General features: G+C 50.4%; 1 long non-coding RNA gene across 1 annotated transcript; it reads left to right on the top strand.

Annotated features, from left to right (window-relative positions):
- Positions 1-8,304: 8,304 nt before the first annotated feature.
- On the top strand, positions 8,305-11,540 carry LOC105511535. The gene is made up of 4 exons (XR_001001727.1): positions 8,305-9,156; positions 9,650-9,895; positions 9,985-10,189; positions 10,561-11,540. It is a non-coding gene; the product is annotated as an uncharacterized LOC105511535 (long non-coding RNA).
- Positions 11,541-15,455: the final 3,915 nt, after the last annotated feature.

The following is a 15,455-nucleotide window of genomic DNA, read 5'->3' as shown; positions in this document are numbered from 1 at the left end:
GCGCTGCCTTTGGGGCTCTAGTCCATGCCTCAGGGCTCATACGGCACTTCGGGTTTCTTGGTTGTCAAGAGGCAGACCACAGGCCGTCTTGAGGAAGACTTTATGTTCAAGTGCTGAAAGTCGCCAGAATTACCACCTGGGGGACTCAACTTCTGTGGCCGTGGCCTGACTTAGAATTTGGCCCATGGCTGCACAGGCTCACTCAGAGCAGCATGTCAGTACCTTGTGCCTGTGCATGCCAGGCAAGGCCAAGCTGGCTCAAAGAGCAACCAGCCTCTTCTGCAAGGGTGTGCCAGGAGCCGGTGTACCAGCCACTAACCTCACCCACTCAAGGAAGCAGGAGTGGCCAGGTTCACACAGCGTGAGTGGCTGCCGCCTCATGGCTGATGGAGCAGAGGCCTGAGGAAAAGCAGATGGCACTGTGGCCTTACCTTTAGCGTAGGAGAACTGATGTCCCATGTCCTGCAGCGAGTGATGTTGGTGGCTGGTCTGTCTTCTGTTGGCACACCCTTGCAGAGGTGGCTGGTTGCTCTTTGAGCCAGCTTGGCCTTGCCCGGCATGTAGAAGCCTCGGTGCAACAACCGTGCTACAAATGGAGCTACACAGAAAATAAGCAGCAGGCTCAAGAGCAGGGTGTGCGCTGCCTTTGGTGCTCCAGTCCATGCCTCAGGGCTACTATGGCACTGCGGTCTTGTTGGTTGCCAAAAGGCAGACCACAGGCCGTCTTGAGGAGGACTTTATGTTAAAGTGCAGAAAGTGGGCAGGATTACCACCCAGGGGACTCGGCCTTCTGTGTCCCTGGCCAGACTTAGAATTTAGGAAAAGACAGGACAAGCTCACTTGGAGCAGCGTGTCAGTAGCTGGGGCCTGTGCATTGCAGGCAAAGCCAAGGTGGCTCAAGAGCAACCAGCCACTTCTGCTAGGGTGGGCCTGGAGTCCGGAGGGTGGTGGCCCTGGGGTCCGGAGGATGGTGGCCCTCTGCGTGGGGCCTGCAAGCCTGTATTTTCCTTCTGCAGTGCCCTAGCAGAGTTTTCCCAAGAGGCTCTGCCTCTGCAACATGCTTCTTCCTGGAAACAGTGGGAGGTGGTTTTCCAGGGTGGAAGCCTTCACCAATGGTTAAGCACTGTCTTCTTGATGCTGACCTCGTGATAGTGAGTTCTCATGAGATCTGGTTTTATAGCAAGGTGTGGCACCTTTTTCCTCTCAGTCTGCTCCTTCTCCTGCCACGTGAAACATCTTGCCCCTTGGCCTTCTGGTATGATCAGGAAGCACCTGAGTCTTCCCAGAAGCAGAAGCCACTGTGTTTCCTTTGCAGCCTGCAGAACCGTGAGCCAATTCAACTTTCTTTATGATCATGCAGACAGTTAGTCCTGTGAACTCAAGCCATGAAATGCCTTCAAGGCCTTTTCCCCATTGTCTTGGCAATCAGTGCTCAGCTTCTTTTCATGCAAATATCTGAAGCCTGCATGAATTTTTTCCCTGAAATTGGAGTTTTCTTTTACCACATTGCCAGGCTGTGACAAAGATAGCTGATGGTGTAGAAGCAGGTTCAGAAGTGGATAAAAGACAGAGGTCGGGAGAATTGGGAGAACTTAGAAGACAGCAAGGTGAGGAAAAGTTTGGAGCACTGTAGAGAATTGTGAAATGCTTGTGATGAGAAGGCTGACAGAAGGATGGACAGTGAAGGCCAGACTTAAAAGGTCTCAGAGGAAAATGAGGAATTTCCTGTGAACAAGAGCCAAGGTTCCATTTGATTGGCCTAACAGAGAACGTGGCTGCACAGTGACCCTGACCTGGAGATCTGTGAAACTATGAACTTGGGGGTGATGATTTAGGATATATCTTGTGGAATAAACATCTAGGCAGCATAGCTCAAGAGGTATCCTGTCTGCATCGAACAGCCTGTGTTATGTATGAGCCTAAGGAATGACCTCAAGTTGGAACTTCTATTTAAATGAGAAGCGGAGCTCAAAAGTTTGGAAAATTTGCAGCCTGGCCAAGTGGTCAAAAAGAAAAGCTATTTTCTTTTTGAAAATAGGATAGCTAACAGCTAATAGCTAATAAAATAGAAAATAGCTAATGGGGAAAATTCAAGAAGGTTCAGGGTATTTGCATAAAAAGGAGCTTAGTGCAAGCAGCCAAGACAAAGGGTAAAAGGCCTTGAAGGCATTTCAGAGACCTTTGCAGTGGCCCTTGCTGTCACAGGTCCTGGGGCCTAGCATAGACGAATGGTTTCCTGGGCCAGCTGCATGGCCCGGCTTCTGTGTGCATCATCAGGACACGGCTGCCTTCATCCCTGCAGCTGGAGCTCCAGCCGTGACTGAAAGATGCACAGATAGAGCTTGGGTCACTGCTTCAGAGGTGGCTCCAAGCCTTGATGGCTTCCACATAGTGTTAAGCCATTAGGTGCACAGAGCAAGAGACCAGAGGCTCGGGAGCCTCCGTCTAGACTCCACAGGATGTACAGAAAAACCTGGGTGTGCAGGCAGGAGCCTTTCCAAGAGCCAGAGCCTCATGGAAAACCTCTACTAGGGCAGCAAAGAAGGGACATAGAGGGTTGAAGCCCCCACACAGGGAGGCTCCATTCTCCAAACCCCAGATTCATAGACCCCCCACCAGCTTGCACCCTGAGTGTGGAAAAGCCACAGGCACTCAACATCAGCCCTGTCCATGAGAGGCAGCCTTGGGTGCTGAACGCTGCAAAGCCACAGGCGCAGATCTGCCCAAGGCCCTGGGAGCCCAGCCTCCACACCCCTGTGCCCCGGATGTGGGACAAGGATTCAGAAAGGATGATTTTGGAGCTGTCGGATTGAGTGACTGGCCTCCTGGGTAGTGGATGTTCATGTATCCTGTGAATCCCATGTGTTTTGTTTTTCTTTCTGGCAATTTTTTTTTTTTTCTGTTGCCTGGAATGCTTACCCATTGGCTGTACAATCATTGTACCTTGGAAGTAGTTAACTTGCTTTATAATTCAGAAACTCAGGGGCAGAAAGGATTGTAGCCTTGTCTCAGATGAGACTTTGGGCTTTGGACATTTGAGTAAATGCTGGAATTATTTAAGATTTGGGGGACTGTAGGGAAGGCATCATTGTATTTTGCAGTGTGAGAAAGACAGGAGATTTGGAAGACCAGGGATAGAATAATATGATTTGGCTCTGTGTCGCTACCAAAACTCCTGTGGAATTGTAATGGGAAAAGTTAAATGTGGGGACTGGTGGATGGTGATTTAATCATGGTGGAGGGTGGAGGTTGGAAGGTAGGGTGGTGAGGAGCATTGTGGGGATTGTGGTGGGGTTCGGGGGAAAGGCAGGGGTGGGAGGCAGATCCTTCACAAATGGTTAAATATCATCTTTTTAATGCTGTCCTTCTGAAAGTTTGCTTCATGATTTAGGGGCTTTGAGATTCAATGAATACTGGCCTGCTGGGTTTTGGATGTGCATTGGGCCTGTGGTCCCATTTGTATTATTTTTCTGGGAAATTTCTTCCCTTTGGATTGAGAAAGCTTACCCAATGTCTGTACCATCATTGTACCTTAAAAGAACTCCATTTGAAATTCAGGGACTCACAGGCAGAAGAGACTGTAGCCTTGTATCAGATAAGACTTTGAACTTTTTACATTTGAGTTAATGCTGGTACGAGTTAAGGCTTTTGGAAACATTTGAAAAGGCATGACTGTATTTTACTCTGTGAGAATGACATGAGATTCAGGGGGAGGAGGTCCAGGGCAGAATAATATGGTTTGGCTGTATTTCTCTAGAAAAACTCATGTAGAATTGCAATCCCAAATGTTGGAGGTGGAGCCTGGTGGGAGGTGATTTAATCATGGATGGGAGGGGGTGGGGTTGGAGGGAAAAAGGGGTGGGTAGGGTGGTGAGGAGTAAGCTGGCTGTAGGGTGGTGGGAGGGTGGGGGTAGTAGGAAGGAGGAGTAGCCTGCTGCAGAGGCAGAGGCTCGTGGAAAACCTCTACTAGGACAGTGCACCTGTGGCTTTGCAGGGTGTAGCCCCACGGCTGCTCTCATGGGCTGGGCTGATGTTGAGTGCCAGTAGCTTTTCCATACTGAAGGTGCGAGCTGTTGGTGGGGCTATAAATCTGGGGTTTGGAGGATGATGGCCTCCTGCATAGGGGTTCCAAGCCCATGTTTTTCTTCTGCACTGCCATAGTACAGGTTTTCCAAGAGGCTCTGCCTCTGCCTCAGGCTTCTGCCTGGAAGCAGTAGGGGGTGGAGGTGGGTTGGGGGGCGGATCCTTCACCAGTGATTAAGCACCATCTTCTTGATGCTGACCTCGTGCCAGTGAGTTCTCATGAACTTCCTCATAGTGTTAAGCCACTGGTTGGGTGGAGCATGAGACTAGAGGCTTGGGAGCCTCTGTATAGATTTTGGAGGATGTATGGAAATGTCTGGGTGTCCAGGCAAAAGCCTTCCAAAAAGGCAGAACCTCATAAGAAACCTCTACCAGGGCAGTGCAGAAGGAAAATACGGAGTTGGAGCCCCCACACTGGAGGCCACCATCATGCAGACCCCAGATTCATAGACCCCACAACGGCTTGTATGGTCCGTGGGGAAAAGCTACAGGCACTCAACACCAGCCCAGCCCATGAAGGCAGCCCTGGGGTGTAAACCCTGGAAAGCCACAGATGCAGACCTGCCCGAGGCCTTGGGAGCCCAGCCCTTTCCTCCGTGTGCCCTGGATGTGGGAAAAGGTTTCAAAAAGGATAATGTTGGAGTTGTAGGATTGAATGACTGGCCTTCTGGGTTTGGAGTTTCAGGGGCCTGTAAGTCCTTTCTGTGTTTTGTTCTTACTGGCACAATTATTCCTTTTGGCTGGGAATGCTTACCCATTGCCTGTATAAGCATTGTACCTTGGAAGTAGTTAACTCGCTTTATATTTCAGAGGTTCATGAGTCTAAGGGTCTGCAGCCTTGTGTTGGATGAGACTTTAAGCTTTGAACATTTGTATAAATGATGAAATGATATAAGACTTTGGGGGATTGTAGGGAAGGTATCATTGTAGTTGGCAATGTGAGAAGGACATGAGATTTGGGCCAAGGACAGAATAATAAAATTTAGCTCTGTGTCCCTACCAAAAGTCATGTGGAATTGTAATGGGGAATGTTAAAGGTGGGGCCTGGTGGAAGATGATTTAATCATGGTGGAGAGTGGGGGTTGGAAGGTGGGGGATAGGGAGAATGGGGGGATTATGTTGGGGGTGAGGGGTGAAAAATGATGGTGGCAGGTGGATCCTTCACAAATGATTAAACACAATCTCCTTATTTGTGTCCTTGTGATAATGAGTTCTCTTCATGATTTTGGAGCTGTGAGACTGAATGGATACTGGCCTCTTGGGTTTTGGACTTGCATTGGGCCTGTGGTCCCATCTGTGTTATTTTGCTGGGAAATTTCTTCCCGTTGGATTGAGAAAGCTTACCCAATGGTTGTACCATCTTGTATCTTGAAAGAAAAGAATGCCCTTTTAAATTCAGGGACTCACAGGCAAATAAGACTATAGGCTTGTCTCAGATGAGACATTGCACTTTTTACATTTGAGTTAATGCTGGAATGAGTTAAGACTTTTGGCAACTTTTGAAAAGGTATGATTGTATTTTTCTCTGTGAGGACATGAGATTCGGAGGGGTCAGGGTCAGAATAATATGGATTGGCTGTGTTTCCCTACAAAATCTCATGTGAATTATAGTCCTGAATGTTGGAGATGGGGCCTGGCGGTAGGTGATTTAATCGTGGATGGAACGGGGTTGGGGTTGGAAGGAAAAAATGTGGGTAGTGTCAGTAGGAGTGGATTGTCAGTAGGGTGGTGAGAGGATGGTGGGTATAGGAAGGGGGAGTAGCCTGCTGCAGAGGCACAGCCTCATGGGAAACCTCTACTAGGGCAGTGCTGGCTTTGCAGTCTTTAGCCCCCATGGCTGCTCTCATGGGCTGAGCTGGTGTTGAGTGCCTGTAGCTTTTCCTTACTGAGGGTGCAGGCTGTTAGTGGGCTTATGAGTCTGGGGTCTGGAAGATCGTGGCCTCCTGTGTGGGGGCTCTAAGCCCATATTTTCCTTCTGCACTGCCATAGTAGAAGTTTCCCAAGAGGCTCTGCCTCTGCAGGAGGCTTCTGCCTGGAAACAGTAGGCAGTGGTGTGTGTGGTGGATCCTTCACCAATGGTTAATCTTCTTGGTGCTGATCTGATAGTGAGTTCTCATGTGATCCGGTTGTATAACGGGCTGTGGCACCTCTTTCCTCTCTCTGTCTTGCTCCTACTTCTGCCATATGAAACACTTCATTGCTGCTTGGCCTTCTGGTGTGGTTAGGAGGGTCCTGATCAGCGTGCACCTTCTCAGTGGACCTAGTCAGTTGGGACTTGGTCAGTGAGGCTTATTTATTGGCAGCGTGGTCAGCAGGGTTCTGCTTAGAGAGGGTCTCAGGGGGATCTAGTGATGGGGGTTTTGGTGAGTGGGGACGTATTGGCAGCCAGTTGTTTGGTGTCTGGTCAGTGCAAACCTGGGCTGTGGGGCTTGACCAGTGGAGACCTGGTTAGCTGGGGCTTAGTGGTAGCCTGGTCAGCATGGGCTGGGTCACTGGTGACCAGGTCAAGGGGTGCTATTCAGTGGAGGACTGGTCACATGGGACCTAGGTCAGCAGGGCCTGGTGGGTCCTCATCAGTGAGGCTCTTGCCAGTGGGGCCCTGGTCAGGGCAACCTGGTGGGTGGGATCTAATCAGAGGGGGCCTGGTCAGAGAGGACTTGGTCAGTGGTGACTTTTGTAGCACTGGTCTACGGGGTGACCTGGTCATCAGGGACCTGAGCAGTTGATGCCTGTTCCATGGGGCCTACTTATTAGGGTCCCAATCAGGGGCATCTGGTCACCTCAGGCCTGGTTAGGAGGGGCCTGATCAGTGGCAGCCTGTTCCCTGGAGGCCTGGTCAGTGGGGCCTCATCTGTGGGGTCAGGCAGTGAGGTCATGATCGGTGGAACCTGGTAAGTGAGGCCTTGTCAGTAATGACCTAGTCAGTGAGAACTTGTCAGTAAGGACCTTGTCAGTGAGGCCTGGTCAGTAAGGACCTGGTCAATGAGGCCTGGTCAGTAAGGATCTGGTCAGTGAGGCCTGGTCAGTGAGGCCTTGTCAGGGAGGCCTTGTCAGTAAGGATCTGGTCAGTGAGGCCTGGTCAGTGAGGCCTTGTCAGGGAGGCCTCAGTAAGGTCCTGGTCAGTGAGGACTTGTCAGTAAGGACCTGGTCAGTGAGGCCTTGTCAGGGAGGCCTTGTCAGTAAGGTCCTGGTCAGTGAGGCCTTGTCAGTAACGACCTGGTCCGTGAGGCCTTGTCAGTGAGGTCTTGGTCAGTGGAGTCCTGGTCATTGTGTGCCTGGTAGCGGGGGCATGGTTAGTGGGGCCTGGTGATGGGAGGTTTAATCAGTGAGGGTGTGGTCAGGGAAGACCTGATGTGTGGAGTCTGGTCAGCAGGAACCTGGTCAGTGGGGACTGCTGAGCGCTGCTTGGAGAAGCCAGGTGTATTGTGCATTATCGAGGGCCCTGTGGATAGCTGGGATGGCCCAGTGGTGCCCAACGGCCCAGTCAAAAGTGGACAAAGCAGGTGTGTGGATGGACCTGGGAGATCTTGCTCAGAGATTCTGACAGGACAAAGGTAAAGAAAGGGCCAGAGTGGCCGGAGAGATGGTCACAGTCTATGGGCTGCACAGGATGGAGGAAGCCAGAGAACAGGCAGTGTGGGCAGCTGGGGTGCAGGGAGAGGCAGGTGCATGCTGGGAGGTCAGATCCTGTGAGGGCTGTGAGGGGTCAAGTGGGGTGGGCTCCAGGTACACCCTCAGTGCACTGGGTGGGTCTCACCCCAGGCTCCCTGAACCCCAGCCAGGTGATATGGTCACTCCCTCGGGGACTGCTCTCAGGCCCCGGCTACCCATCCTGGGCAGTGCTGTCCCATGTCAGGACTGTCAGGACTGGACTTTCTCAGATCCTGTAGAGGGCACAGCCTCCAGCCTAGGAGGGGCGGCCCCATGGTGCAGCCTGAGCTCTCCATGGGCCTGGAGCCAGCCTGCACTCACTCTTCTCCCAGGTCCTGCTTTTCCAGTGTCAGCAAGCAGGGAGGCCCCATCCTCCCTTCCCTATGTGTCTCCTGGGCTGAAAATTGTGGAGCACTGGGAAAGGGGTGGTACTTCCCTCAGGCCCATTTGTGGGGGGACTGGCTCCCAGCCTGGTGCAGGTCCTCAGCTCTGCCTTGGTTGCCTTAGAGTGAGATGGATCAGTCAGTGCCCTGAAGGTGAAGATAAGAGACTGTCCCTGCTGTTGGGAGGCTGGTCTAGGGATGGAGGACTTAACAGGTCCTTCCAGTCTGTCAGGCCTGGGCAGCACTGTCCTGTCTCAGGACTCAGAAAGTCCAGTCCTGAGATGAGATGGTGCTGCCTAGGATGGGTGGCTGGGACCTGACAGCAGTCCCCCAGGGAGTGACCACATCACCCAGCCGGGGTCCAGAGAGCCTGGTCTGAGACCTGTCCAGTGCACTGAGGGTGAACCTGGAGCCCACTCTCTCTGATGCCCCCACAGCCCTCACAGAGACTGACCTCCCAGCATGCACCTGCCTCTCCCTGCACCCCAGCTGCCCACCTTGCTTGTTCCCTGAGTTCATCCTGTCCAGCAGGATGGGATGGACAGGGGGACAGCCTGTGTGCACATTTCATGGCAAGTGGGAGTGACACACCATCTCTGGGAGGCACCATGGTTCCTGCCAAATCTGACCCCAGGACTTTGTCCTTGAGGTGGTTTTACCAAACCCCAAATCCAGAACTGCGGTTGTGGCTCAGGGGTCAGCACCTGCTAGTGCCAGGACACTACTGGGAGGCTGGGACCTGACCAAAGCCCATGGTGTCTGTGGCCTGAGAACAAAGTGTCTTGGGGTCATAAGGACAGGCCACAAATGGCCATTGGGTCATAGGGCTTGAACTCCAGTGTTTGTCCTTCCCTGGCTTCTGGTTCAGTCCCATCAGGGCCCTGGAGCCCAAGACTCGCATCCAAGGTCCCCTCCAGGAATCCTGGCAGCTCAGCATACTTTATCGCCTGTCATCTGAGAGCAAACGTGTAAAATTGGATGCACAGAAAAATGACTCAAAGTGCTTACTGACTACAAGAAATCTAGGAGCAGCAAGAAGGTAATGGGGAAAGGGAGGGACCTCCATGACCAGTGTCTGCAGAGCCAGGGGTACAGGCACCCAGTGCTGTGGCCTGGCACCAGCTGCCTCTCAGAGGGTGGGTGGCACACTGTCCTTACCCAGAGGACAGCAGGCTGGTCACCAGCTTTTCTACCTGTCCCGGTAAGCATCACATTGCTGGAGGAGAATTTCATCCCAGAGCTTGGACCATCCCTAGCTCAGGGGCTAGGGGTTGTCTCTTGGTGACCTAAATGAAAAAACAGGTCCAGATCAGAGTTCCTGACGTTGAACACTCATCCATTCTTTGAATCATGGGAGGGGAGGCCTGGTACTAGGTGGACCTAACCTCTTTGAGGAACCACAGAGCCCAAGGCTGGAAACCTCCAGAATCCTCCACCCCCGATCCTCCCTGGGGACCCTGTGGCCTGTCTCACCAAGCTCTCTCCCCGGGGACCCCTGTGGCCTGTCTCACTGAGCACTCTTCCATCCGTAGATGTCTCGGCTGCTCTGTGAGGGAGTTCCCTTTCAGGTGTGGGGCTGGGCATGGTCACTCCTGCTGGATGTCTAGATGGTGGAAACCAAGGGCCTAGGGAAATACCAGGTACAGCCTTTCTATGCTCATCCAGCGCAGGACAAACAGGCCAGGCAGTGTCAGGAGCCCAGGTCTCCAGCTGGAGGGAATGTCAATCCTGCAGTGGGAACAGGGGCCTATTGTACATCCTAGGCACAGACACCACAGGTAAGCTGGGCTTGGTACCTACCCCTCCCCGGATTCAGAAAGAAGCCAAACAAGGAGCTTTGTGCCGAATGAAGCCTCCTTCCTTCCAGAAGCGCTGCTGACTGTTTGGTGGTTGCCATTGGTGGCAGTGAGCCTTTTCTTTATTCTGAGGTTGGGCTGGTTTCTCCTCTTGGCCCTGACCTACAGATTATAAAGGAGAACAGCAAGAGGTCCCCAGGAAACATCCACAGATGGCATTGGAAATAAGTCACCTTCTGAGAAGCATGTCATGTTCTGGGAAGGCTAAGGCATCAAGTAAGGCCTATGGGGTTGGAGGATCCCTGGGCAGGTGGGGCAATCCACAGCCTTGGGGTCTTCCCATGGGAATCGGGAGGTCCCGAGGCAGAGGCAGTGGTTCCACAGGAGGAGTCACAGAGCCACCAAGGGCTCTCCTGGCCCAGGGAGCAGTCAACACCATGGACTGAACACCTGCTGGCTCAAAGTCCTGGTCCAGACTGGGGCATGTGGGGCCAGGAGGGAACTCGGAGTGGGAGACAGAGAGACAAGTGTGCTCAGAGGGCACCCGTTTCTGGAAGTAGTGTGGTCCAGAGATTTTGGCTGGGAAGGACTTCCAGGGTTTCATATGTGTTGTGGAGCTGCTTCCTCTCTCCAGCCTCACCCTGCAGGAATGCCAGTGAATATGTTGCCGCCATCTTGGAGCTCAGTGCCCTCATAGTGTAATGGCACCAGCAGATCTGCCTGTGCACGGATGTCCTGTACTACCTCATTCCTGAGGAGCAGTGCTTCTGCAGGGCCTCTGACTTGGTGCACAACTTCAGACACCATCATCCTGGAGCAGTACCGCACCCTCACTAGCCAGGGTGTTGATGACTTCCTCAAGGCCAAGGCCACGTTCAAGGCTTCGGACTTCATTGATGCACTTGTGCTGAGCAAGGCAGGCTTCTCTGGGATCTTAATTCAGGAGGTAGAATGGAGCTTGAGATCAAGCATCTGATGAAAGAACTTGCACTTGATCTGGAGGGCTCTGGGGAGCCATGGAAGGTGCTGGATAAAGGAGTGACAGTCAGATTCGTTTTAGAGATGACTGTAGAAGACTGCCTGGAAGGAGTGAACAAGAGCCAGGAGACCAGGGAGGGAGCTTGTGGGGCAGGTCTGGAGATGGCAAGGGAGGGATCCTGCTTGGATGAAAGGTCGTCAGGCACCATCTCATGTTACACTCAGGTGCCCTCAGAGCTAGTGTGTTCATGGGTCTTGTCTCTAGGATGAAAACGGAAAGTTTTTGTCAGATGAGGACATATAAATAGAGGCTGGCATCTTCACGAGTGAGAATCGTGATCCTAGTGTGGACTACTGTGGGAACAGGGGTCTTTCCATTCAGGGATGTGGTGGATGGACCCTACGTCACTCCATTCTGCCCTTCCTTTCCCTCCTCCCATTCTCCTAAAAGCCTCAGTGCATAGGCGCTGTTCATCCTCTGGTGCTGAAGCAGCCAAGAGTCACAAGCCTGCCTGGTTGCCTCTTAGGATATGACAGCAGAGCCAGTGGCCTCTACTGGATCCTGTACAACTTCACAAAACACCCAGACACCAGGAGTGCTGCCAGCACGTGGTGCAACAGTTCCGAGGGACCACAGTCCTGAAGACATTGAATGGTGGGTGCAGGGCCTCATGGCCTGTTCCCCAGCCCCTCTCATTGGCTCTGGTCTAGGTGGTGAAGGGGGATTCACCTGCCTCAGCCTCCTGAATAGCTGAGATTACGGGCACACACCACCATGCCCAGCTAATTTTTGTATTTTTAGTAGAGACGGGGTTTCACCATGTTGGCTAGAATGGTCTCAATCTCCCGACCTCGTGATCTGCCCGCCGTGGCCTCCCAAAGTGCTGGGATTACAGGTGTGAGCCACCGTGCCTGGCTGGTTCTGACATTTTTAAGAAAGTTTAGGCTGATGCTATGGTAACTCAGTTATTCATGATACATGTCATCTTGTAAGTAGGAGTATTCAATATTCATGATTTTGAAGCTGTTTCAGAGTGCTATAATCACCCTACTTGACAGACTTCAGAATTCATTGAAAATCTCTGGAAATAATTAGCAAGTTATTATCATAGGCTCTAAACAGACCTTCAAAATGCATTACATAGTCTTGGTAAAACAGATTGTCAGTCTGCCAAAAGTAGTCACTTTGGTTTGATTTGCCTTGAATGAAATTTTTAAAATGTAAAGCTAAAGTCTTCAGGATCGCTGCACTGGGTTTCTATGGGACAACACTGAACAGGGCTGCCACTGAAACACCTTGGATGAGAACCTCAAACTCCCTGAACACAGCATCCAGCACACTACTGGGAGAATGACTGGGACTCAAAAATGTATGCAATGAATGTACTTATGAGCTTGTTGGAGAGGAAGTAAAGAGGTTGTATGTAATTACCTCAAATTAGTACCTCTACAGAGTAATCAGTACTGGTAAAGTAAAAGTAGTGCTGAAGTAGTACTAATAAAGTAGTACTAATAGCCCTACACTAGTAGTAGTAATAAAGTGGCATTGCTGTTGATTCTATCCGTCTATCTACCTACCTGTCTGGATGGGAGGGCACAGGATTTGACTGATAAGATTGGGCTTAGCAGTGAAAAGAGCTCATGCATGCTTTGAGCAGGTATGCACTCAAACTTGGTATCATGTGACTGTTCTGAATTCCAGAACCATGGCTAAAGGGTGGAAGTTTTGTTTGACTGTGTCTCACATTTTCCTTTTGGTCTATTGTCTAACACATGTTGCTAGAATTCTTTTTACTCTGACTACCTTTTATGTGCAGACAGCGCCGTTATTGATGAGATCACACCCAAGCGGATTGGAAATTGGCCCAATACTTAAACCTACACCAAGGCCTTGGGAGAAATGGTGGTGCAGCAGGAGAGCAGGAACCTAACCATCGCCATCATAAGGCCCTCCATTGTGGGAGCAACGTGGCATAAGCCTTTCCCAGTAAGCCCACTTACCTGGATTCTGTGTTTTGCTTTCAAACTAAGGTTTTTCTAGCCCAATTATTTTCTGATGTCTTTCTTCTTCTTCTCAGGATTTATAGCTAAGTGCGACCAATCAAATATGAACCCATTATACTAGGGCAAAATCCCACTTTGGGATCATGAGGCTCTTCTGGCAGTTACCCTGACTATCTTAGAGTTGGAAGGAGATCTTAAATTACCTTCTAACTACTCTAGTCTCAAAATTCCCATGGCTGATGTTTTTATATCTTGGCCTTCCCACTATAGCTTAAACAGACCAGATGTTCTTGATGGCCAACTTGGTAGTATTGCAACTAACTGCCAGGGTAAACAAGAGTCACGAAGCTCACAGCAGGATCTCAGTTTGGGAATAGTAATTTTTTTTTTTTAACCTCAGTATACTGCTATGTCCTTCTGAAAGTACTTTGAATTATACTGTCTTCTTCAAAGCAAGTCTGTGAATCTTTGGGGGCAGATAAATTCCAGCTCCACCACTTACTGGCAATGCAACATTTTTGAGTTGTTCTTTCCATAAAACAGGACAGATACTACTTTGGAGAGTTGGTTTAATGAGACAATGTGTGAGGAGAGGAGTGCTCAGACTCTACTAAAAGGTGGGTCCCTACTAAAAAGGCTCAATTAATATTAGTCCCTTCATCTTCTCCTCCCATATCTCTTGTCTCCCATTATACACATTTCGACTTTTATACTGTAAGGTAAAGAGACATAATAAGGTCAGCTGAATGGCTTGGGGCTTAGGAAACAAACTCAAAAAGACATTTCCCTCTAACTACTCTTAAGCATAATCTTTCCTGTAACATCTTTAAGCAAGTCAACACACGTTACTACCAATCATGTTTTCAACGTTCTCCTAAAGAGGCTAAAATCAGGACTGAGGTGGAGAAGTATGGTTGGTGAATTGTTTAGCAGATCATGATATAAGGACAAGATCCACTGTAGCCCTTAAGATGTCATAAAACACCGCAAAACCATTCATGGCTACTGCTATGAACAGCAATCCTGGCCAAATTTTAATTACTGGACAAAGTGCAGAAAATAGCCAATGCTTTGCCATTGATCTTTGGGATCTTAATAATACTGAATTAGACAGTTCTATTAGCTGGGGTCTCAGTGCCCTTGTTTGAAATTTATTGAGATTAGACTGCAGATGTCCCAAGATAACAATTTTCTAAAATGTGTAACCAATGGAAATCTTCTTTCTTTTAGGGTTGGGTTGATAATCTAAATGGACCTAGGTTGATAATCTAAATGGACCTAGCCGACTCATTATTGCGGTATGTATAGGGATGAAGAAATAACTCTGAAATGTAGTGGAGGAATAGTAACACAATTCTTAGTGCTGGCTTAGTCTCATTGATCCAAAAACGTAAATGCTACTTTACTATCAATTGAAGCGTATTATTTCAACTATTCTGGTTATAATATGAAGGCAGGATGAAATTATTTTTATTCTTTTAGAATTTTTTATCAGGAAAACAGGTAAAGTGCTATCAATTACTATTTAAGAGTTCTATTTTGAAAAGTCTTTGAGAATTAAGGATTTTTCTTTTTTTTCAAAAAAAAAAACTTTTTTAAACTTAAAAATAAAACCAGCAAAAGTCTTATAAAAATGAAGCAAGTAGCCCAAAAAATGCCCACCTGCCACTCTATGTACACTAACGCAATATTTGTCACAGTTTTGCACAATATTATAAAAAATGTCGCAGACAGTACAAATTAAGGCCCTTATTTCTCATAGGACATCAAGCCTTATGACCTGGTAGGGTGGGAGGGAAGATGCCGCTTAATTATTGCACCATTTTGAGAAACAGAACTCGCCAAGGCGAATAGTGGTCTTTTCCCACCTGGCCTTCAGTCACAGGTGGGGGCTGGGGCGGTGGCGTCGTCTTCAGACCCTCTGTAGCCACACTGTGCCCTGCCCGCTTCTCTGGGTGCAATAAATACCAGTCACAGTTTGGGAGGGGGCCGTGCGCAGGTGGGCGGGGGCGTCTGGGCTGCATGTGCAGGGCTCCTGTACAGGGCAAGGTGGGCGGAGCGCGAGAAAGCGCGGTGGCACCAGTGGCCCTGAAATGGCCAGTGGCCCCTGTGCTTGGGGTGGTGGAGCCATAGCTTGTCTGAGTGAGCAGCTTCCAGCTGCATCCATCCCAGTGGCAGTGGTCGGGCTTGTCACTTGTGTGCTGCGCAGATGTGCCTTCAGGTGAGATTTCTTGCTGTGGGGCTTGCTCTAGCCGCACAGGCATACATGGTGGTGCCTTTCCCAGGCCAGGAGCAGCCGCTACGCTTGGGCTTGGCCTCCAGCAGCTCCAGTGGGGACGCCGGCGCCACCACGAGGAGACCGCGGGCGACTGGGGGTGCCAGGTCCAGGCCCAGGGCTGTGGCAGCGGCGCTGAAGCTACCGAAGACGGGCGGGGGCGGGGCGGGGTTGGCGAGCTGGGAGAGGGGGCGTCTTATGAAGGCTGGGTTGGGTGTCCTAAGCCAGGGCCACAGAAGGGCAGCGGGCAGGAGGGGCGCGGGCCAGTAGGGGCTGAGGGGTGGG

Source organism: Colobus angolensis, unplaced genomic scaffold (assembly GCF_000951035.1).
Source record: "Colobus angolensis palliatus isolate OR3802 unplaced genomic scaffold, Cang.pa_1.0 Scaffold20, whole genome shotgun sequence".
In the NCBI taxonomy this organism is placed as follows: Eukaryota; Metazoa; Chordata; class Mammalia; order Primates; family Cercopithecidae; genus Colobus; species Colobus angolensis.
The sequence above is the reverse complement of the archived record's forward strand: the minus strand, read 5'-3'. Positions and strand labels throughout refer to the sequence as shown.